A 24363-nucleotide genomic window follows, 5' to 3' on the forward strand; every position below is an offset into this window, starting at 1 on the left:
AAAAAATCTGACCCAGTGCTCACAATAAAATTTAAAGAGCCAAAACTGAATAGTGAGCCTATAAATCTAGGAATGAAATAGTGGCAAATGGAAGGTAGAAGATCAGCAGGAGAAACCACCAGTCAGTCAGATAGGAGCAGAAAACTAGGAGTGGAATGGATCCAAACACAGGCACAGATGAACAGATCCGCAGCTCTTGGAAAAGACAGATCCAAGGAAGATCCAAAAATATGCAAAAAAAAACCAAAAAAACAAAGCACCAGAGCGCTGAATCAGTGAAAATTGCAATTATTTAATAAACACATAAAATCCAGACTTACATGTAGACAAAGGTAAACCAGCATCATGGTGGAGGGGAGAAACTGCCCCTATACAGCCTCAGGGATCAGCAGGGACAGATGAGCGGAATGGTTGGAGATCCAGACCTGCCAAAAGACCATGCCGAGACTGGGAGCAGCAACACTGGAAGTACAATGGCTGGGCAGACGCGTTTCAGGGCCTCGCCCCTTTTTCAAACACAGGGTCAAGGAGGAGGAGTGTGGGCCTTTTGCTGCTGGCTGACTTGATATATTGAGGTGCTGGTTTCTTTATGCATGTGGTAACCAAATGGTACATTACATGGAAGGTCCATCAATAGATACTTTAAAAAAGGTCCACAAAAACAATCTGCCAACTACTCCTTGCCAGTTTTTGAGGCTATGGCTGGATTAGCAGAAGAGGAGAGAGAAGAACCATTAGCAGCAGTTTCAAATGACTGGCTATTGTGCACCTGGGAGGAGGAACAAGTGGAAGCCTTTGCCAGAATATTCAACTATATCCTGCTTTTGCTGTGGCTGTATTTCACTGCCACGCTTAGTTAGAAAAAGTGGATGTGCCCTGGTTCTAGATGGTGTGACCTGACAACCCCTTTGTCAAGTAGAACCTACTCGCCTCCTACTACCTCTGTGTGCAGAAACTCTGCCTCTCCATTTGGGCCTTCACAATGTTTTTAATAATGGAGACTGCCAAAATGTAATTGCAGCTTTGGTAGCATGGGTCATAAATATGTGGTGCTTTGCTGCAAACCAAACCAAGTGTCAGCAACATTGTGTGCTGTGGACCCCATAAAATAAAATAAAATAAACCTATCCTTTCACCCCCAAGAAAACCCTGAAACACTAAACTCCCCATGTTTTGAACCTAGCAGATAAAATGGATAAGTTGGGTTACATACCTAGCCTCAATGCCTGTTACACAGCCAGGCGCAGTGGCTAACAGCACTATGCATAGTGATGTTGAACCTGCACTTTAAACATGCTCTGCATCACTGGAGAGGTTCAACCACTGCACTTGCCCATGTTACGGGCATAAAGGCTGGGCAGGGAGCTCATTAATGCTGAGCCTGTGGTTTTATCACTGAGAACAGAGTGTCTGGTATAGACACACCCAAATTAATACCACCCCATCATATCTCCATTAGTGCCTCCTAAAGCAGCAACCCCAATTGGCATAATGTGCATCATGGCCCTGACCACAGATTTTGAACATGCAGTATCCGCTGTGAACTCATACTCATAGTAATAACTAAGCGCACGTGAAGTGTGTGAAACGCATCTACCCAGCATTCTGATACCTGTAGTTTTTGGGATGTCCAAATAAAAAGGATTTTGATCTACAGTGGTGTGCGGCCATTTCTTCTAAATTCATTTTTGTGCGGAGGCGAGCCGAGGCGAGCACCTACTGGATCATTAGGCTTCCCGGGCTCACCTAGGGCGGCGGGTGTGTCTTTTTCCATTCCGCTGGGAATCCAACCAGCATCCCTACTTATTATTTATCACACTTGATATAAGATATAGGATTATTACATGTGGTCAAGTACTACAAGGTTTCCCTGCTTATTTTGTCTGTTTTATTTAATTTTTCCAATGTCCTGTTTTTTCTGTAAATTATTTTAATAGTCTTAAAAATGTGTTATTAAAGAAAAACAATCTGAAACAAACTCAGCACTTACAAATTACATAAAAGAATTTGTTTAGACAGGACTTTTTTCAGCCTTGAGGTCTAAACAACCCTTATATATTATCCTATATAGTACATTTATACTGCTTTGAATTTGTTTATTAGAAAAGCAAGTTACATACTGTATATTACATATATCTAATAATTTCTTTATTTTCTACAGAATTGCAGTGATTGTGCACACTAGCATCCGACACAAAATTTCAGCAATGTTATACTTACAAGGTGGTATGTATACATATGTAATATAAGGTAATACTAGAATTGCTATACTGTACCATTTTCAAACAGGTAATACACGGCCTTTAATGTACGTTTTTTTGTTTTGTTTTTGTTTGTGTCTGGTATATTGAAACTGAAATGCTTTTGATCTTAATAGTCAGTGAAGTGGGTAAAGAACCTGTACTGCTAAATTTAAGGGTTCAAGTCTTTTATAAAGTGGAGCTCTGCACTTGAAAACCCTGGTAACCATACATTGCTGAATTATATATTTTAAGGCACTGCCTGGCAGGATTACGGACAGCGTGTATGTGTCACCAAGTATCCACTTATATATTTAGTGAGGGGCTCAAGGTTTTATTTTTGATAAGGACAAAACAAACTTGTTCTTGGAGGTCTGTTTTGGGTCTTGGAGTACAGAGGCTTTGTGGAGCTTTGGTTGGGAAAAAGTCTACATTCCAAGGTTCAAATTTATATTCACTTGCATATTGAAGTTGGAAAAATGAATAAGTCAGATTTATCACAGGTTGATGACAGCAATTTGTGATAGCATTCTATGTCTAAAGAAATGCTGCATCATAGCAGGGGGAGGACCTCACTTTGGTCTTAGCATTGTTGGGTTTGGGGTAACTAGGTAAAGTACAGCTGCCTTGAAACTTGAAATCTGATCTCCAAGAAAACAGCAAGCTACAAAAAAAACATCTGTACTGCTTTACCTGACAAAAGATTTGGAACTGTTTATAACCCATACTAAAACCTTTCTGCAGTCTATGGTTATGCAATACAGCCTAGTCCAACGCCTGTCCCAGCCTGTGATTTGACAATGTAAGCAGACATCCCAACCTGCAAAAACTAATTTCAGGGAGGTGGCAAACTCATTTCAGGGGGGTGGCGCTTCGTGCCCGCAAATGACATCCCCCCCCGCGGCAAAATATTATTTAAATCACTTTCTCAATATTTTCTCGCAGTGCTTCTGGGGAAGTGGGTGGGGGTGGGTGGCAGTGGACGGTGTCAGTAGTTTTTTTACTTTTAACAATTTTTTTACATTTTAATTTGTTTTTAATTTTTTTTTTCACAATGCTTTTTTAAATTTTTTTACACTTTTTCATTTTTTAGAATTTTTTTACAATATTTATTTTTTATTTTTGGGGAGGCTTTGGTGAGATGTCAGGGGTCTAAACAGACCCCTGACATCTCCCCTTTAAGACAGACAAAGGGTCTGAGGACACATTCCCCAGTCCCTTTCTCAGCACTAAAGATGAATGAACAGGAGACAGAGGCTCCTGTCCATTCATAAACTGAGCAGAGTAAACACAGTTTACTCTGCTCAGTAATCACAGGACACAGGAGCGATCTTGCTCACTGTGTCCAATTACTAGTTCCCCCCACAGCCAGCAGGAGAGGAGGGGAGCGGGTTGTGGGGAACGAGGGGAGCAGAGAAGGATACGGAGAGGGACGGGCAGGAGTACACAGAGAAGCTGGGGATGATCAGTGCGCAGCAGGAGGGACAGCTGCCTCACGATCATTCCCGAGAGATGGGGAGGCACTTGCGGGGGTGTGGGAGCCACCGAAGAAATGCAGGAATCTCCTGCACCTTCCGGGAGACTTGAGATGTCTGTGTATAATTACAGCATACCAATAAGCTCATCAATATGCAATAGAGTACAGCCTGACTGCTTTATATTGCTGCCTCTCCTGCTCTCAGCCCTGCAGCACAGGAGGTTTATTTTCAAGAGTAATTTGGATACTTATGCTTTAAAAATACATATAATATTTTTTAATAACCCCATAACTGAATTAAAGCAGTTCACTTAGGGACCACGCCTATTTTTAAGTTAAAATATTTTTTTTGGTCTAGGAAATTATTTAGAACCCCCAAACATTATATTTTCAGACACCCTAGAGAATAAAATGGTGACTATTGCACTACTTTATGTCACACCGCATTTGCGTAGCGGTCTCACAAATGCATTTTTTTAAAATACAGTTTTTTGAATTAAAAAATAAGAAAATAGTTAAGTTAGCCCATTTTTTTTTTTATATTGTGAAAGATAATGTTACGCAGAGTAAATTGATATCCAACATGTCATGCTTCAAAATTGCGCCCACTCATAGAATGGTGACAAACTTTGACACTTCAAAATCTCCATAGGCGTAGTTTAAAAATTTCTACAGGTTACCAGTTTTGAGATACAGAGGAGGTCTTTTGCTAGAATTATTTCTCTTGCTCTAACGATTGCGGCGATACCTCACATGTGTAGTTTGAACACGGTTTACCTATGCGGGCACGACTTACGTACGTGTTCACTTCTGCGTGTAAGCACGGAGGGACGGGGCACTTTCATTTTTTTTTCTTATTTATTTTACATATCATTTTTTATTTTTACACTGTCCCTTTAAAAAAAAAAATTGGATCACTTTTATTCCTATTACATGGAATGTAAACATCCCTTGTAATGGAAAAATGCATGACAGGACCTCTTTGATATGAGATCTGGGGTCAAAAAGACCTCAGATCTCACATTTACACTGAAAAGCAATTAAAAAAAAATGTCTTTTTTTTTCAATAAAAAAAAAAATTGTCCCTTTTAACCACTTCCATACCATGCAAATTTTGACACTTCTCTCCTACATGTAAAAATCATTTTTTGCTAGAAAACTACTCAGAACCCCCAAACATTTTCTATCTATCTATCTATCTATCTATCTATCTATCTATCTATCTATCTATCTATCTATCTATCTATCTAGAGTAAAAAAAACAAAACAGTAAAGTTAGCCCATTTTTTTACACAGATGATGTTAAGCTGAGTAAATAGATACCTCACATGTCACGCTTTAAAATTGCGCACACTAGTGGCATGGCATCAAACTTCGGTACTTAAAAATCTCCATAGGCGGTGGTTTACATTTTTTTACAAGTTACCTGTTTAGAGTTACAGAGAAGGTCTAGAGAAGGTCTTATTATTTATTTTATTTTTTTATTTGTACACTTTCTCTTTAACTTTTTTTATCACTTTTATTCCTATTACAAGGAATATAAACATCCCTTGTAATAGGAATGGTGCGTGATAGGTCCTTTTTATGGAGAGATGTGGGGTCTATATGACCCCACATCTGTCCTCCAGGCTGGAAAGTCTCAGATCAAAAAAAAAAAATGACGATCTGATACTTTTCTAGCCGAGGTCTCAGCTTTGTTTACATGTGTGGCCTGGACATGACATCATAATGTCGCGCCTGGCCCCCTGATCTCTATGCCTCTCTTCTGGTGCTGGCCAATTCATTCTCCAAGTCCCCAATCACACGGGAGAGCCCGGAGAAGCACCGGAGGAAGGCGGGAGGGGGGACTTCTCCCGTCATCCAATGGCATGGAGTCGAGTGGGGATCATCATTCCCTCTAACAGGAGAAAGGGCTGGATTGTCTCTGATGCTACCGACGTAAGCGTCAGGGTCTACCAGGACGTGGCGGGAGGGGGAGGCAACTCTCCCGCCAACGATAAAGGTAATCTCATGGCGAATCCGCTGCAGAGACCACTTTTATCTAAAAGCGGACCGCCCACCATTGAAGAAAATACCAGGGTTATGGCAGCTATCTGCTGCCATAACAACGGTACTTAGCGTCAAAGTAGCAACGTAAATCCACGGTGGGCGGTCTGGAAGTGGTTAAAGATACTTTTTTAAATTAAAATAATAGTCATGTTTTACTCATCTGGTATTACACAGAGCAGCCCCAAACCTCCTTTTCTGGGGTCCCTGATCTTGACTCCTCTTCTTCTGTGCCTGCCCCCATACAAGTGCTTGGTATGGGGGCAGACATGCTCATGATCCTGCACCAGGCTATGTGCATCCATTGGCACACACAATGTGGCTTGGCCCCACCCCCTGCTCACAGGATTTGATTGAGAGCAGCATAAGCCATAGTTTGTGAGAGCAGGTAGACAGTAGAGAAGACTGGCAGATGGGTACAGAGCTGGATTGATAAAGGATTTGTGGGAAGGGGAGGCAGCAAGTGGCAAAACGTTTCTTTCTTTAATGCAGGGAATGCATTAGGGTAAAAACATTTTACCTTTAGAACCCCCTTAAATAGGGGTATGCTTTATTTGCTTGGAGTTCAGATTTTAATGCCCACAATGTTTTAATTTATTATAGATATAATGGATAGGGTTTAGAGCTTCTGCAAGGTTTTTATTGCTCTCTGTGTACCTTACTGGGAAAATTTCTCCTCACTTCCTTTCAGGGCAGTAAGTGGGGTGAAATCTCTACAATGGGACACATACTAAAACACATTTATGGTAGAGTGGAGGTATAGAACTTCTGACAAGGTTGTTATTGCTATCCTCCCTGTGCTGGTAACAAGTGCACCCCCATCAAAGAGAGAGCTTGAGAATTATGCTTCGGTCCTCCTACTAAAGTTAACCAAACTTTTTAAGATATGAGCAAGAAGACAACATTATCTAAAATGCAAAATGGGGACATCACTACACCCATCAATACTCTAAGGGGGATGGGGTACATGGAGCATTAGCATTATACAATGTGATGGCTGCTAATGAGCAGTATGTGTAGGAACAGACAAAAATGTAACCAGGCAGGCCAGGTTCATCCCTTATACTCATTGCTCTCGATTATCATGGGTCAGCACCCTGGCCTTCAAGAGATACCAAGATAGCAATTTTCTTCCTCTTCTTCACCACCATTACCGCATCAGCTTTGTCCCATAGCCATACCTAATTGCCTGCTGATGACTGCCTATAGCTCCAGAGAGCCACAAATATTTATTATTCAGGTCCAATTGTGTGCCCAATCAAGTGTTATTTGGAGGCTTCATGATAGCCATGTGGTGGGCTCCAGTGATCATCAGATGATCCTTGGCTCTGGGGTATCTTTTTATTTTGTTATCACTGTAGGGATCCATTATGTGGCATTCATATGACCTGCACCATAATACGTACAGCTGTATCTTGACACCTTGATCAATGCAAAATTCACACAGTGTATAGTGATTCACTCTGATACCCTTCTTTATTACTATTACTACTGTAATGCCAAATCTATACCACACCTGACTGACCAATCATGCCTGCCTGCCATTGCCTGTTGCTGGTTAAATCTTTTAGATCGACAGGGTTAATCAATTAGTCACTGAGTAAAGTATAAAAGATAATGACATCAATACATTTTTTTAACCAAACTGACTTCAGTAAACAGAAATGTTATTGACTGCTATGAAGTACGAAGTATAAAGTAACATACTTGCATATTGGCCTGCTGCTATGTAAGGTTTCCTAAAAGAGAGTCATTGAAATAAAAATAATTATTGCAGGTTTGAACTGTAAGTCTTTTAAGGTGCTATTTTTTTTAATGATTCTATTTCAGGTACCCATACAAATCTGCAGACTAACCAGTTGTATACCATTCTGTAATACTTCTTCATTACCATGCCATTTTTCAGTTTTCATCTCTGTGATAGTTTGACTAACAATTACTTCATCATGAAACAATGTACCCAAATGAGTTTTATATATTTTTTTGAGACTGATAGAGCTTTCCTATGATGGTATTTTATAATCGCTAGGTTTTTTAAAGAAATACAATTTTTGGGGGAAATAAAAAACTGAAGGGGTAAAACACGGAGCATGAGAATGGTGTACTAGATACATGAATGAACAGGTCAAACACTCATATACAGAGGGAGGAGGCAATCACATACAGTGAGAGGATAAGAGGTAAAAGGGTAATTACATTTTTTCGAAAAAATCAGCAAAAAAAAAGAATAAAGCGTATACAATTGTGACACATCATATTGTCATGGAATTTCAATTAAAATGACCTTTCCTTTTCAATCTGTGCCGCTGTAATTTTCTAATAAAAACCAATGCAGTATGGCAACCTGGACGTGTTCTGTACACAGATGGTGTACAAAATGTTGCCCAGAAATGTAATTTCCTGCTTGTGTGATTGGCTTACTGATTTTTACAAGATACAAGTCAGATTTTGGACATCCCCTGCAACATAAATGTCATTTTTGGTGCGATACTCCCAAAAGGAAATCACAATGTAGACCCTGCCACTTTCCTCATTAGAGCCCTGCAGGTGCAGCAGCTGATTGATAATTATAAAATCACTTACATACAGATTTACTCAGAAAAAGGACACAGACAAACAAACAGCAATTTCTTCAGAATACCAAAAGGTAGGAATCTGCAACAAAGTTTGTTTAATTCCCTGCAATGTACATAGTTCACCCAGAGGGTTTTTTTTTTCAACAAAAGTTAAGGTACTCTTTATTGTTATCTGTAGGTCATTAGAAATAGTATTAGATTTGGTATGTGTAGGAGAGGAGGGGGGGGGGGGCAGGAAATACAGCTACAGAATCAATGCACCTGCAGCTGCTGATCCATTCATTCTTTGCTCATTTACAATTACACAATCTCTCTTAAAGAGTAAATCCACTTTCGTGGGGAAAAAAATAGCAAATAAAGAAAAAATAATATAGGGTATACAATTGCGACACAAGTCATATTGTAGTTGAATGTTATTAAAAATTATCGTATTTATCGGCGTATAACACACGCCGGTGTATAACACGCACCCCAAGTTCAGGAGGGAAGTTTAAGGAAAAAAACTTTTAGGAGGGGAAGTTTAAGGAAAAAAACTTACATTTGAAGTGTGTATCAGCAGCCTTGCCCAGTGTCCATCTGCAGCCCTGCCCAGTGTCCATGTGCAGCCTTGCCCAGCCTTGCCCAGTGTCCAGCCTTGCCCAGTGTCCAGCCTTGCCCAGTGTCCATCTGCAGCCTTGCCCAGTGTCCAGCCTTGCCCAGTGTCCATCTGTAGCCTTGCCCAGTGTCCAGCCTTGCCCAGTGTCAAGCCTTGCCCAGTGTTCATCTGCAGCCTTGCCCAGTGTCCAGCCTTGCCCAGTGTTCATCCACAGCCTTGCCCAAAATTGCAGCATTAACGTTTAATGACTGCGCCGCTGAGATTTTTTAAATTATTGCACCGCTCGTCTCGCAGTCCCACCCATTGGCTCGGCTCCTATGATGGACACATCACTGGTCCAATGGCTGGGCTAGGAGGCGGGACTGCGAGTGGAGCCTAGCCGAGTAAACAATACACTCGGCTCTGTCTTTTTCGGCGATGCTCGCTCCCCTGCCACTCAGACAGCAGGGAGGCGGGACGGTATCACTACGAGCACAGCCGAGAAGAGCCAAGCCGAGTACACAGTACACTCGGCTCGGCTCAGTCTTTTTCAGCGACACTCGCTGCCCTCCAACTCAGACAGCAGTAAGGCGGGATGGCATCACTACGAGGGCAGCCGAGAAGAGCCAAGCTGAGTACACAGTACCCCCGGCTCGGCTTGGTCTTTTTCGGCGATGCTCGCTCCCCTCCCACTCAGACAGCAGGGAGGCGGGACGGCATCACTACGAGCGCAGCCAAGAAGAGCCGAGCTGAGTACACAGTACACTTCTCTCTTCGCTCTTCTCTGTCTTTTTCGGCGGCGGTGGCTTTTCCCCTTACAAACAGCGGGGATCGGCGTATAACACGCACCCACGATTTTCCCCTGATTTTAAGGGGGAAAAAGTGCGTGTTATACGCTGATAAATACGGTACCTTTCCTTTTCAATCTGCAGCCACTGTAAGTTTCTGAGAATGCATTGCAATATGGCTATCTGGAGGTGTTCTGTACACAAAATGTGTACTGACCACTCCCCAGAAACATAATTTCCTGCTTCTGCGATTGGCTCATCAATTTTCCCAGAAGTCTGCCTAAGATACATGTCAGATTTTAGACATCCCCTGCAACAAAAATGTCATTTTTGGTGAGACACTCCCAATAGAAACACGTATAAAGGGATGCAGACCCAGCATATTTCGTCATTAGTACCCTGCAAGTGCACACCTGATGGATAATTATGAAACCACTTCCATTAGACCCACTCAGCACTGAGTCTCAGAGGAACATACAGGGATTACTTCAGAATAACAAAAGGTAGGAATCTGCAACAAAGGTTGTTATAATCCTTGCAATGTACATAGATCACCCAGAGGGGAATGTTTTCAAAAGTGAAGTTACTCTTTAAGGCTACTTTCACACTGGGGCCGCCTGAGCATTAGCGCTAAAGCGATGCTCGTTTTAGCAGCGCTTTTCAGCCGCTGGGGGGCGCTTTCAAGCCCCGTTAGCAGCCAAAGAAGGGGTTAAAAGTGCCCGTGTTGCGGCGCTTCTGAAGGGCTTTTCAGGTGCTTCGCAAGCGCACCGCCCCAGTGTGAAAGCACTCGGGCTTTCATATTCGAGCAGCATGGGAGGCAGTTTTCAGGCACTTTACAGGCGCTATTTCTAGTACTAAAATGCCTGAAAACTGCCTCAGTGTGAAAAGGGTCTAAGAGGGAGAGGAGGGACCAGTACTGTAAATAACACCATGTGATCACTGTGATAACCAATCTCAGAGGTCTCATGGCACCCAGTTTAATGATGGCTGGGTACACAGGGATCACCTGGTGGATTGGACATCCAATGGCTATTTATCCAGTGCTGTTCATAAATGGCACTGGGTAAATGAAGGGTTACCGATCCACCATTGATAGACGTAATACAGCACATAATGGGTTAAAGTGCAGCTGTGCCAAGGCTATAGACACAAGCATTGCAGCTACAGGCATGAAGTAATTCACCTTCAGGGGCTGGTTCACACTTGCACTGAAACACACTGCTCTCTGTAGACATACATGGGTGCCATATATTCTTAGCATTTATGGGTGCATTTGCAGCCACCAAAGTGCATGGTACTGCACTACTACCTGGTTAGGTATGGCACAATTTAAAAAATCATGCCTGCAGTACTTTTTGCAAGTTCCCAAGCGCTCAGCAGCCTATTGAAAAGTTCACAACAGAGACAACAAAGTCACGACACCCCTCCAACCCGCTTATTTTCAGTGTGCCTTATCAAAAAAGGCACATTGATAATGCACAAAAAAACAACACAAGAAGCACCTAACGTATATATGTGCACATACAGTACCAGCAGCCTCTTATACCCTACTTTGTGGGCAAAATATTGGGAAAAACCACAACATTTCTAGGTAGTGCCAGAGCTTGCAATACCCCCCCCCCCACACACACACACACACACACACACATTCCTATTGGCCCATCACCAAGATGGGCTACCTCATTGGCCAATAAAAATGCGCAGGAAGCAAAAATGGGGTGGAGAAGCTTTGTCACTATTGGAAAGTGCCAGTTCTAGCGTGTCCCGAGAGCCCCAGCTCTCAGGACATGCTAGAACTGGCACTTTCCAATAGTGACAACGTTTCTCCAGCTCATCCTATAACGAGAGGAACTTGTATCATTTGTTATTTCTAGCATTTTTTTATGAAAAAGATTTTAAAAAGAAAGTTAACAAGTGGCAGCCAACATGTTTATTCAGATCTCTGTTTAGGAGGCCATTTGTGCATAATTTTTAGGTATAATGTTGCTTTAAATTTGATATATTTATCTTTGATAATTATCTTTGATTTATTAAAACTATTTATTATATTTATTATAAACCTACTGGTTTAATTTATATATATATATATATATATATATATATATATATATATATATATATACACACATATGTCCTGACGTCAAACTGATAGAACACCTTTGGGATGAATTAGAGCAGAGACTGCGATCCAGGCTTTCTCATCCAACATTAGTGGCTGACCCCACAAATGCGCTTCTGGAAGAATGGTCAAACATTCCCATAAACACACTCCTAAACCTTGTGGACAGCCTACCCAGAAGAGTTGAAGCTGTTATAACTACAAAGGGTGGGCCAACTCAATATTGAACCCTACAGACCTCGTACACACAATCACATTTTCTGACGGGAATTGTGTGATGACAGGCTGTTGTCGGAAAACCTGACCGTTTGTACGCTCCATCGGACAATTATCAGATTTTCCGCGAACAAATGTTGGATGGGAGGCTTTAAAATTGTCCGTGGACAAATGTCTGTTGTCGGACAAATTTTCCGTCGGACAAAAATCCAAAGTACAAACACGCATGCTCGGAAGCAAGGACGAGCTGGAAGCGCTCGGTCTTGTAAGCTAGCATTCATAATGGAGAATTAGTTAAATCAAATATATGAGCTACCGTAGTAGGCAGTTACTTTTTAAAAAATTAAATGTAAAATTGACAAGGGACACCAATATAGTTGTATCCTTGATCTTAAAAACTAGGGGATAATGGTGTAGTGGTAACTTGCCCAAATAAAAAAAAAAAACATAATATTATTCTTGATATCACTAGGAAAAAAAACCCTTTGAAAATTTGTTTGCAATAACTCCATCAGTATCACCAGCAAAGCAGCTTCATTATTATCCCATTAAAGAAGAAGAGAATTGTGCGCTGCATTTGGAGATTTCATAGTTTGCCACGTCACGAATCATAATTCTCCATTATGAATGCTAGTTTACAAGACCGACCGCTTCTGCTTCCGAGCATGCGTGTTTGTACTTTGGTCTTTTGTAGGATGGACTTGTGTACACACGATCGGAATATCCGACAACACACATTTGTTGGCGGAAAATTTGAAAACATGCTAGCCAACATTTGTTGGTGGAAAGTCCGACAACAATTGTCCGATGGAGCATACACACGGTCGGATTTTCTGCCAACAGCCTGACATCTAACATTTCCCGTCGGAAAATCCAATCGTGTGTACGGGGCTTAAGACTGGGATGCTGTTAAATTTCATATGCTTGTAAAGGCAGGTGTCACAATACTTTTGAATATATATATATATATATATATATATATATATATATATATATATATATATATATATATATATATATATATATATATATATTTTTTTTTTTTTTTTTAAAAGAGATTTTTCAGCACAATAATTGTTACACATAATTATCAAGAGCTTCTCCACCTTTTTCTGACTCATATAATGTTAGCTGGAAACCAAATATTTTGATTTATGTTTTTTTCAAAGTTATAACATGAAATGATATTCCACACAAGTAAATATTCAGCCTACTTTAGTGTTTTACTAAAACAAGAAATCACAAATACAGTAAATATAACAACTATTCATTACGCACATGGTAAAAACCAGAGGCGTTACTAGAACCTTCTGGGCCAGGGGCAAAAAAACATGAAGATCCTCCCTGACCAACGGGGCCCTTTCCATCGGTGCTGGGACCCTTTCTTGCCTGGTTTTGAGTGCCATACACTGCAATGTTAAATCACAAAAGTTGCACGCAAGTTGCAACAAAGTAGAAAACAGGTAGCAAACAAGTTGCACGACTTTGGGGTTGCAACAGTGGGAACCCAGCTATACGGTCCCACAGTTATCTTGCCCCCCAATGTGGTAGAATGACAGGGCCCAGACACATAAATAGCACTGCTGAGACACTGCCACCCCAGGCCAATAGAAGGAGCTGATGCTCCAAGCGCGTAGTCTGCAAGCCCATCTTCTCTCCTTGTGACAGCTACCCCGGATGTGATCCTGCGGTCCGTGACGTCACTTCCGTGTGTTCCACACTGGTTCCGGTTTCTTTCCTGGTGGCCACAGGACATGCTGTGGACCAACAATCAACACAGCCACACACTGGAATCTTTTCCGGATAAGAAGAGCTTATGTCCTTCTTGCTTCTTGTAAGTGTGTACTTGTACCTTGCCATTAAAGCCCTGATTTTAATACTGCACTTAGGTGGCGCTTCCGGTGTTCTCCCTTTTTATCTTTCTGTGTACAGAGTTAGCTTTCTGAGGACAGCAGCCGCCCTTGCCATCCCATCATTGTACTTTTAACCCTTGGACTAATGATTTATTTATGACCTGATAATTCCCTTATGAATTGATATAGACTCAGTAATAGTGATCTTTATTACTATTATCCCCTTTACTAACACTGTATCTTGCGCAGCGCTTACAGTTATTGTTACCATTACTACCACTGGTAAAAACAGACATAATTCACCTAGTTTTAGAGCAGCATAAAAAGGCACAAATACTACTGCTGCTCTCCTAAGTATATCCCAGTGTCTGCAGTGTATCCCATGGTCAGAATATACTCAAGACCACATGCTAGTCAGTGCACATGGGCTAGCGGGACATTGGAGCCCAAATGGGGCTCACACTTGAATGGAACCATGCCACCACTGCACTCTAAACTTTCATTACATAAACCTAAAGTGGTTATAAATGCTTGTTGTTTTTTTGTTTGTTTGTTTTTTGTAACAAACAGGTTTATACTTGGAATTGGAAATGGAATTGCACAGCACGGCCCCGAACCTTCTTTTCTCGGGTCTCCCCCTGGAGCTTCAATTGGGGCATTCATGCCCACTCCTGTCTACATACACAGACAGTGGGGCTCGGCCTGCCCCCCCGCTGGCTTGTCACTGGCATTAATTGACAGCAGAGGGAGCCAATGCCCCCTGCTGCCTCTGTAACACCTGTGAAACCAGGAAGTCAAGGGAGAGAAAAGCTGCAGACAGGCACAGTCCTGGATTCAATTAGGGCTCAGGTAATTTGGGGGGGGGGGGGGTGAGGGATACTGATGCCTAAACATTTTTTTACCTTAAAGCAAGAAATGCATTAAGGTAAAAAATGTTTAGGCTTTTTAACATTTTTTTTTTAAAGGTGTAATTTTATTGTATACAAACAACAGGTACACACAAACAAACACAGTAGAACAAACAGTGCTCAATGACTGTTGTGCAGATCCAGAACATATCCAGTCAATATACATTGATTAAAGCGGAGTTCCACACAAAAATGGAACTTCCGCTTTTCGGAACCCTCCCGCCCTCCGGTGTCACATTTGGCACCTTTCAGGGGGGAGGGGGGTGCAGATCCCTGTCTAAGACAGGCATTTGCACCCACTTCCGGCATAGACTCCCATGGGAGTCTATGCCTCTTCCCGTCCCCACCGCGCTGTCTGCTGGGAACACACAGCTCCCAGCAGAGAGCGGGGACCACTTGGGACGCGCAGCGCGACTCGCGCATGCGCAGTAGGGAACCGGGAAGTGAAGCCGCAACGCTTCACTTCCTGATTCCCTCACCCAGGATGGCGGCGGCAGCTGCCAAGAACCGAGTGGGTTCTCGGCGTCCCCTGCCGACATCGCTGGACCCCGGGACAGGTAAGTGGCCATGTATTAAAAGTCAGCAGCTGCAGTATTTGTAGCTGCTGGCTTTTAATATTTTTTTTTTTTGGTGGTGTGGGTGAACCCCCTCTTTAATAGAGAAGTGACCAGTATATATCTGTAGCTCAAATAGAGATAAATCAAATGTTCATAACAGTGACACACAGTTAGTTAAACAAAAAAGAATAGGGGAAGGATGTAACTTGGATCTACATCCCTAACCTATAAATTAGGAAGCAGGCGGTATAGTGTGATCTGAACTCACCCAGCAGTCCCAGATTTTATGAATCTTATGAGGACAACCCCTGGCATCATATGTCAATTTGTGTAGTGGTAGTGCTCGATTAATAATAGTAAGCCAAAAAAATATGGTGGGTGGAGTCAGTGACTTCCAGTGCATGGTTACGGATTTCTTTGCATAGAACATTTTTAGAAATACCTTCATTATCAATGTAGCCCAGCAAGCACCTCCCGGGGTTGCATACATTGGGTATTTGGGCAATGGAGCTGATGAAAGTAGTGACCTTTGACCAAAACTTTATGATCTCTGGGCACTCCCACATCATATGGTAGAATGTACCATCAGCTGTAGTACATCTAGAACAAACGGCAGATGGTAATCTACTCAGGCGAAAGAATAGACATGGAGTATAGTAGGACCTGTATAGCAATTTAGTTTGTATGACCTTGTCCCGTAAGGAGATAACTGTAGAGACCTGGAGAGGGAGGATTTCCTGCCAGATTTCCTCTGTCAACTCTGGTATATCAGGGCGCCACTTAAGCTCTGTGAGATTAGCTATTATTAGTAGTGGAATGAAGGAGAGACTTATAATATGCAGAGATCAATTGCGAATGAGAGAGATCTGTCAATAGATGCTCTAGTGAGGAGGGTTGTATATCTATATTACGGGAAGATAACGAAAGTATGCTGTGGATGGAAGACCAAAATCTCTACGAAAATCGGCGAAGGAACGAAAAGTATTTTCAAGAAACTTAAGGGAAATTAAATTCAGCCCCCCCCCCGTCTCATCCAGAACATTCCATCCGTTTTGCAGAAAAACTCCAGCAGACATGGATTGCCTCATATGTGTATATGTTATTCGCACGGGAAGGTAATCACTTTAAGAGTTTAAATATCCATAATGTCATAGATAGAACACTCGTATTGTCCCTACCCCTTGTGGATTGACAATGAATCAAATTTTGTAGGGATTCATAGGAAGTAAGAATAGCTGCCTCCAGAGCTGTATCAGCATTGTTAGCTTCAGGGTAGAACCGCCAATGGGGATGTGCCAGTTGAGAGGCCAAGAGGCCACATATTAAGTGTGAATATTAGTGCTAGGCCTCCCTCTAGGACAGATAATTGCAACGTATCTTTGTCAATCCAAGCCACCCGTCCTCCCCAAAGAAAGGTAGTAAGAACAGAGTCAGTCTTCTGAAATTTGCGTTTAAGAATATATACCGGGGAGTTACTCAAGATGTAGAGGAAGCTGCCCTGTCTCCAATGCATGGCCATCCACATGGAGCAAGTGGGGGATCAGAATTTCCCTATAATGCGTATACCATTTTTTATGGAAACCGTCTTATTATGGACAAAGGATTATATAGCCTTCCTGATTTAGTCTGCCGTTAAAGGAGCATCTAGTAGCGAAGATGGTTTCCGGACAACCTTGGGAGAGGAATATCATAGAGGTAATCATCCAACTCCATAATAGTATAGTGGGCTCTAGTAGTGGAATGAAACGTGACAAAAGCCTCCACTATGTCCTTATTCTGGTCCACTAGGACGCCACTTGAATTATTATTCTTGGGAATATTACATGGTTGGTAATCAGGTCTCGAGAGGTATGCCAGGAGATGACTATTCTTGTCACCGAATTTAAAAATTTGCAGATTTTGATATAATAACTTTTTCTGGGTGCATTCTAGGAACACCCTGGCCTTGTGTTACCATGTAGCATAAATATCAGGAGCAGTAGAGGTGGAGTAACCAGCCTCTGTGTCTTTAAGCTCCCGCTCTACATCTACTTTAGACCTGGGCCAATAGCCGCGGCAAAGGACCTGCGCATGGTGACCCTAAAGGCGTCCCAGTCCACAGGAATGGAGGCACTTTGTTTATTAGTTATCCAATAAGAGTTCATAGCAACAAGCCCCTGATCTATGACAGCTGGGTCCGCTATCTATAAAGGACTCAGACGCCATGTCCAGAAGGGATAAGATATGCCCAGAGCAAGATCCACCAACAAAGGAGAATGATCGGATATCGCTCTGGGGAGATTTTGAATGTCACTCACCATATTAAGCATATCAGAAGAGAGTAAGCTTAAATCAATGTGTGGCAGTGTACCGTAAGTATCAGAGTGGCACGAGTACTCTCCCACAGAGGCATGTTTCCATCTCCAGGCCTCCACAAGGTCAAATGTATCTAAATATGAGCCCAACAGAGTAGAGGGTGATGTAGAGCACCCAAATCTATCAAGAGAGTTATCAAGGACTGTATTGTAGTCTCCAGCCAATAAAAGGGGGCCTTCAGCAATTTCTAGTATTGCTCTCATAATACGGTCAAATAGTTTTTTCGTAAATGGTGGCGGAATATATAAACTAACTACAGTGTATGATTTACCTAGGATCTCAAGGGTAAGTATGACAAAGCAACCCCCAGGATCAAGTTTAATATGCTTAAGGGTTACTGGAGCAGATTTGGCTATCAAAATAGAAGTACCCAAGGTGTACGTACGTAGAGTAGGTGGAGTGGATAGCGTACGCTATCATAGCTTGCTTAAAAGCCATAACCCTAAAGCCTTGCGAGTGGGTTTTCTGGAGAAGGACCACATGTGGATTGTGACGTGCTAGATACTCAAACATTAGTGAGCGTTTCACTTTAGCGTTAAGTCCCCTAATGTTCCAGGAAATTAAGCATAACTTGGACATAGCCAGACATTAAACAATAGTAGGATATATCCATAACGTGAGAGAGACATCCATAGCAGGAGAGCCTGTAACCAAAGGAAAGTAGGAGTCAATATATTCATTACAGATGTTGTAAGGGCCACTAGAAATAGTGCAGATTCACACAAAAAGAAAACAGCAGGTGGAGAAGCAACAAAAAGAACTTCCCAAAAACAGCAAAGACAACCCTAGCCCACCTGGCCCCCAAACACTTGAGAGTTTTATTCCTGAAACAGAAACTGTAAATCAGGAGGGACATGGTGCAGTCCCACAAAAAAACAGCTTGGCAGGTAGTAGGGGGTCTGCAATAACAAAGTTCCATCCATGCCCACTGAGGAAGAAGTGTCAATTGGCTCAAGCCCTGAAGAAGGAGGCAAGAGCTGGTATTGAAATATAGCTCAGGACAACATACCCTGGGTCCACCCAGAACTGTCAACAATGCTGCAAGTATAACATGGCCTTGAGTGAACCCTTGAGTGAACGCAAGGGTTTCTCTTTTGCTGTATTCTTATGCACTTGTGTAAGTTTTCTATCCTCTTTTATTCAAATCATTTTGCCAGTATTACACTATGGCCAGTTTCTTTTTATTTACATGCCTGTGAGATGGAAGTCTGGTGTCCTCACTACATCCTTTCAGCCATGGTGTATGCAGTCTAAGTGTACCATCTGGATTTTCCATACCTAGACGAGATACAGGCTGTTGTTCGCTTGCCTTGTGGTAAGCGCAATAATTGTGTGTTTGCGGATTACTGCATGGGGTGTCACTTTTATCTTCACCACTGACTCTGGTCGGGTTTACCCAAGGGTCTCTTTTGGACTGATTTCAGATTATTACTTCACATATGATTTTTATCTATTATATATGGACACTAATTTCTGATTCATAGATACATGTATAGACCCATGTATTTTTCTAATTTTTATTTTTTTGTTTTGCATACATATATGTACTTTCTAACGGAAGTTTTCATGATCACTTCACGTGTTTCATCAATATTTTAGCGCAGTTATTTCTCTTTTCTATGTTTCATTAAGTCAGATAAAGAGTACCACACGCTTACATTTTTTTTTTTAACTTTACTTTCCTTGTTTAATGTATTTATTAAGAATTTTACAAAATCAAGCAAGAACAAATGCAGTATTTCACATACAGGATATAGAATAGCCTGACAAGGGACATCAGCATAGAATAAAACAATCACAGTAGTAAACAAAGTCTGCATGAATGCGGAGGAACAGTGTTAGTAATCTAAGTGCTTACACAGTCATGACTGTGTAAGCAATCACAGTGTAAAAAAAAAAAAGTAGTCGCCCCCCCAAAGAAGTCCCTGCCTAGAACGTAACGCGTATCTGGGGCAGAGCTTAGGGTGTGATGTCATCATGTGGCCATCTTGGAATTGAGTCAAATGCTGGCCAATGTTTGTACATGCATTTTGGAGTTAAAACTGGCTGCAGTGCTATTCTTGTAAGTGCAATACCTCTATTTCATTTATATATATATATATATATATATATATATATATATATATATATATATATTTAAAAGGAAAGAACACTAGATTTTGTGTGCTTTCTCTTTGCTCCCATATATAAATCTGTTGCATCTGAGGATAATTGTGCCCATTTTGGGAGAGAGTAAAGATTCACTGAATGATCATTGGACCCATTGTCCCTGAAGGTAAAAAAAGCTTGCTTTGTCCTTTCTGGTAATGCAGGGGTCATGGCCGTGAAGAGAGTGGCCAATTTATATGGGTGGTGGAGACACAAAGCACACTATAATATCCAATTCACAATGTCACAGTGGTGGCTAAATAATTTATTGGACTTTTTTGATATTGTTACATATTTGAATAGAAACATATTTATATATATTTTTCTTGTAAATTAGCACAGTGGATTGGTTTTCACTGCGTATTTACCCCTGGAAAATTTTACCCCCTTCCTGACCAGAGCACTTTTTACGATCCGGCACTGCATCGCTTTAACTGACAATTGCGCGGACGTGCGATGTTGCACCTAAACAAAATTGACATCCTTTTTTTCCCACAAATAGAGCTTTCGTTTGGTGGTATTTGATTACCTCTGTGGTTTTTATTTTTTGCGCTATAAACAAAAAAAAAGCAATATTTTTTAATTTTTGCTATAATAAATATCCCCAAAAAATAAATATAAACATTTTTTTTTCCTCAGTTTAGGCCGATATGTATTCTTCTACATATCTTTGGTAAAAAAATCACAACAAGCGTATGTTGATTGGTTTGCGCAAAAGTTATAGCATCTACAAAATAGGGGATAGTTTTATGGCATTTTTATTATTTTTTTTTTTTTTTTTACTAGTAATGGCGGTGATCTGCGATTTTTATCATGACTGCGACATTATGGCAGACACATCGGACACTTTTGACAATATTTTGGGACCATTGTCATTTATACAGCGATCAGTGCTATAAAAATGCACTTACTGTGTAAATGACCCTGGCAAGGAAGGGGTTATCCACTTGGGGGGCGATGAAGGGGTTAAGTTGTCCTAGGGAGTGATTCTAACTGTGGGGGGGATGGGCTACAACTCACATGACAGCGATCACTGCTCCTGATCTGTCATGACACAAGGCAGAACGGGGAAATGCCTTGTTTACATAGGCACTTCCCCATTCTGCGGCTCCGTGACACGATAGCCGGGAGACCGGTGGACATCTAGTCTGCCAGTCCCATGGGCACGGTCACACTGTACGCGGCGGGCATGCCTGCCGCCCCGCCAGTTAAAGGGACATACAGGTATGCCCATTTGCCCACCACTGCCATTGTGCCGACGTATATCGGCGTGCAGCGGTCGGCAAGTGCTTAATATTGAGTATTTATTTGTTGAGTTAGGCTTCACTAATCATAGTTATTTATGTTGTGACATTATTTCTCTGTTTAGCTTCATATCATCAGCAAATACTGAGCTTGAACTATTCATACCAACCTTTATATCATTTATGAATAAGTTAAACAAAATTAGTCTCATGACAGAGACTTGGGGCACCCCACTCACAACTCCATACCATTCAGCAGCTGTTCTATTTATCACCACCCTATGGACGTGCCCATGTAACTAGTTTTATATTCAGGTAAATACACTATTGTCAATGCCAACATACCTCAGTTTGTAAATTTTGCATTTTTGGGGTACCATGTCAAATGCTTTGGCGACATCTAGATACACTAAATCCACAGGCTTTTCCCTATCCAAATTACAGCTTACTTCCTCATAGAATGTTAACAGGTTCCTTATCACCGCCACGCCAGTTGTAGTATCAGCAGACCTGAGAAAGCCAGCAACAGTGTTCCTGATTGTCACCACACCAGTCCCAGTGTCATCAGGCCAGTGTAAGCCAGCAATAGTGTTCCTGATCACTGACACACCAGTGCAATGTTTGCCTGCCACCTGTACTAACCCTGGCCTGTTTATTAACCATGTTTTTGCCTGCTGCCTGGATTGATCCTCTGCCTATTTGCTGACCTTGTCTCTGTCTGTTGCCTGAACTGACCCATCTGCATGTGTGACTGACTACATTCCTGTGAGACACAAGTCCCAGGCATCCCTTTTGGATAACTGCACTCCTAGAACTACATCAACAGATTTGTTCTTCTTTTCTTCAGCCTTTTGTACTTCCTGGCCAGTGACCATGCATTCCATAGGGCAGGCATGTACCAGTAGACTAGGCTTGCTTGGATTAGAGGAATGGGAACTACTATAGGTGATGCTACTCTAAGCTATACTCCTTAACCACTCATATAGCAGCAACCATTACAGTACATTTTTTGATACATTCGGTTGATTTGTGAGATACACAAGATACACAAGATAGAATGTAAAAGCACAACATAGTAATTGCGCTAGCATCAAGGGTAACTTGCAATATTGAGTCCAATGACTAAGGTTCATTAGAGAATCCAGCCTTTGAACAGTTAATAGGATAATCGCCCGAGTCTTGAATCTCTCTGAACCAATGAGAATTGGTAACTGTAAAACATAACAAACAAAAGAGCGTGCACTGGCTCTGGTACAATAATCCTTTAATAAAGAAAAAAGAACAAAGACAAACTTGAAACTTGTGACAGGCACATTTAAAAATGTAAAACAACCATCCCAGACCTGTGTGACACTGCAGTGCTTTGAAGCTCTTCTGCTGTCTCACAGGCAATCTACTGAATAATTCCAGGCTGATGATAAGAGTGAACCGCCTGGAGCAGCCACACTGTACACTGACATACGACTAGCTGCAGCGGGAGTGCAGGATGCACCCGGCCACCAAACGAAATAGTGCTGTACCTGGCATCTTGACTGGCTGACAGCTGGCAGAGGGTAGGATGGGCTAGTGGTTACTAGGACTACAGAAGATAGGATGGGCTAGTGGTTGCTAGGTCTTAGCAACCACTAACTCATCCTACCCTGTCAGCTGTCAGCCAGTTGAGAGGTATAGCAGAATGTGTTTTGGGGTGTAATTGTAAGTATGCCAATGCTGTGAGTGAGAAATAGCTTGTTAAAATGACAACTATGCCTTTTACTAAATACCTTGGACTGTCTACTTTCCAAAAAGGGTCAATTTCAGGGGTATTTGCACTATCCTGGCCTTTTAGGGCATCAAAAAATGAGATTGGCAGCCAGTACATCAGGATTAATCTATTATCAAATACACTATAGTACCAAAAGTATTGGGACACCTGCCTTTACACGCACATGACACATATGAATAAAGATATAGCGCTCGCAAACACAATAGGTGAAAATACAATAAATGGTGAACAAACAAAGTAAAAATAAAAAGGAAGGAAATATAAGGTGCTTCAGAAATATTCAGGTGTACAACACCCACTCATGTATCCCCGCTTACCAGATCAGAACGACCCCCACCTTTTCAGTCTGGTGGGTCAGTTAAAGGAAGTGACGTCAGTGATATCGGAAATTGCATCAACGTTTTGCCCTCCTACAGGGCATCATCAAGGACCAGACGCAACTTCCGATATCACTGATGTCACTTCCGGTCCCGTGGAACGCACGCCAGGAACGGCGTTTTTACACTCACAGCTCCATGTTTGAGGCTTGTTTGATCTCACCTTTTGTAAGTACCCACTCCCTTTTACAATAAAACCTTTTTTAATGGTACTTCATGATCAGTTCCATTCTTTTTTACTTCTGGGTACCTGTTTGTCTGGCTGAGAAACTTCATAAAGGAATTCTGGACCTGATGACTTGACACCATATCCGCCATCCCAGGATATCTTTACCAAGCTTTAAGTGACCCAACAGACTGAAAAGCTGGGGGTCGTTCTGATCTGGTGAGTGGGGATACATGAGGGGATGTTGTACACCTGAATATTTCTGAAGCACCTTATATTTCCTTCACTTTGGATTGGAGCACCTTTAGGCTGGATTCACACCTATGCATTTTTTTTTTAACAGAAAATTTTTTATTGAACAAATCAGCACTACAATACAAGAATTTAGTACAGTCATTGCGGTGAGAATAAAGACAGTAAAATTTACCCTTAAACAATAGCCATTATTTATCAGATATTCCAGATGTGCAAACGTCAGAAGTTTCACTTAACCATACCTCTCAAGGCTCAAATCATCATACATTTTATAAAGTGAATGGCCCAATATTCAACCAAACCTGGTAGGGACAGAGGGGGGGGGAAGTGGGGGGGGGGAGGAAGAGGGAAGGAGGGAGTAGGGGAGGGGAAGAAAGGAAGAAGGGGAGGGGGGGAGGCAGGAGAAGGAATGGAATGAAGGGAAACGGGCATAAGAAGAATAGACGTGAGATGTAGGATGTCCTCCATTATGTTTCACATCCTGCTTATGGGGTAGGGGGATCAGGGTCTCCGGAGGCATCGACCCAGGATGACCAGATTTTATCAAACTTCCCCGGGCATTGCCTACTTTCATACGTCAATCTATACAGAGGGAGTACCTTATTCACCGACCTTATCCATGAGGCCAGGGTAGGAGGCTCTACCATTTTCCATCGCAGTAGAATTTCCCGCCTAGCATAGTACAATGCGAAGGTTAGA

At 41.9% G+C, this 24363-nt stretch overlaps 1 long non-coding RNA gene across 1 annotated transcript in view; it reads left to right on the forward strand.

Annotated features, from left to right (window-relative positions):
* Positions 1–24363, forward strand: part of LOC141144168 (uncharacterized) — an 88613-nt gene that overhangs the window by 50165 nt on the left and 14085 nt on the right. Inside the window, exon 3 of the long non-coding RNA XR_012244365.1 lies at positions 2162–2226. This is a non-coding gene — a long non-coding RNA (uncharacterized lncRNA). The remainder of the gene's footprint in view (positions 1–2161; positions 2227–24363) is intronic.

Source organism: Aquarana catesbeiana, linkage group LG01, assembly GCF_042186555.1.
Source record: "Aquarana catesbeiana isolate 2022-GZ linkage group LG01, ASM4218655v1, whole genome shotgun sequence".
NCBI lineage: Eukaryota > Metazoa > Chordata > Amphibia > Anura > Ranidae > Aquarana > Aquarana catesbeiana.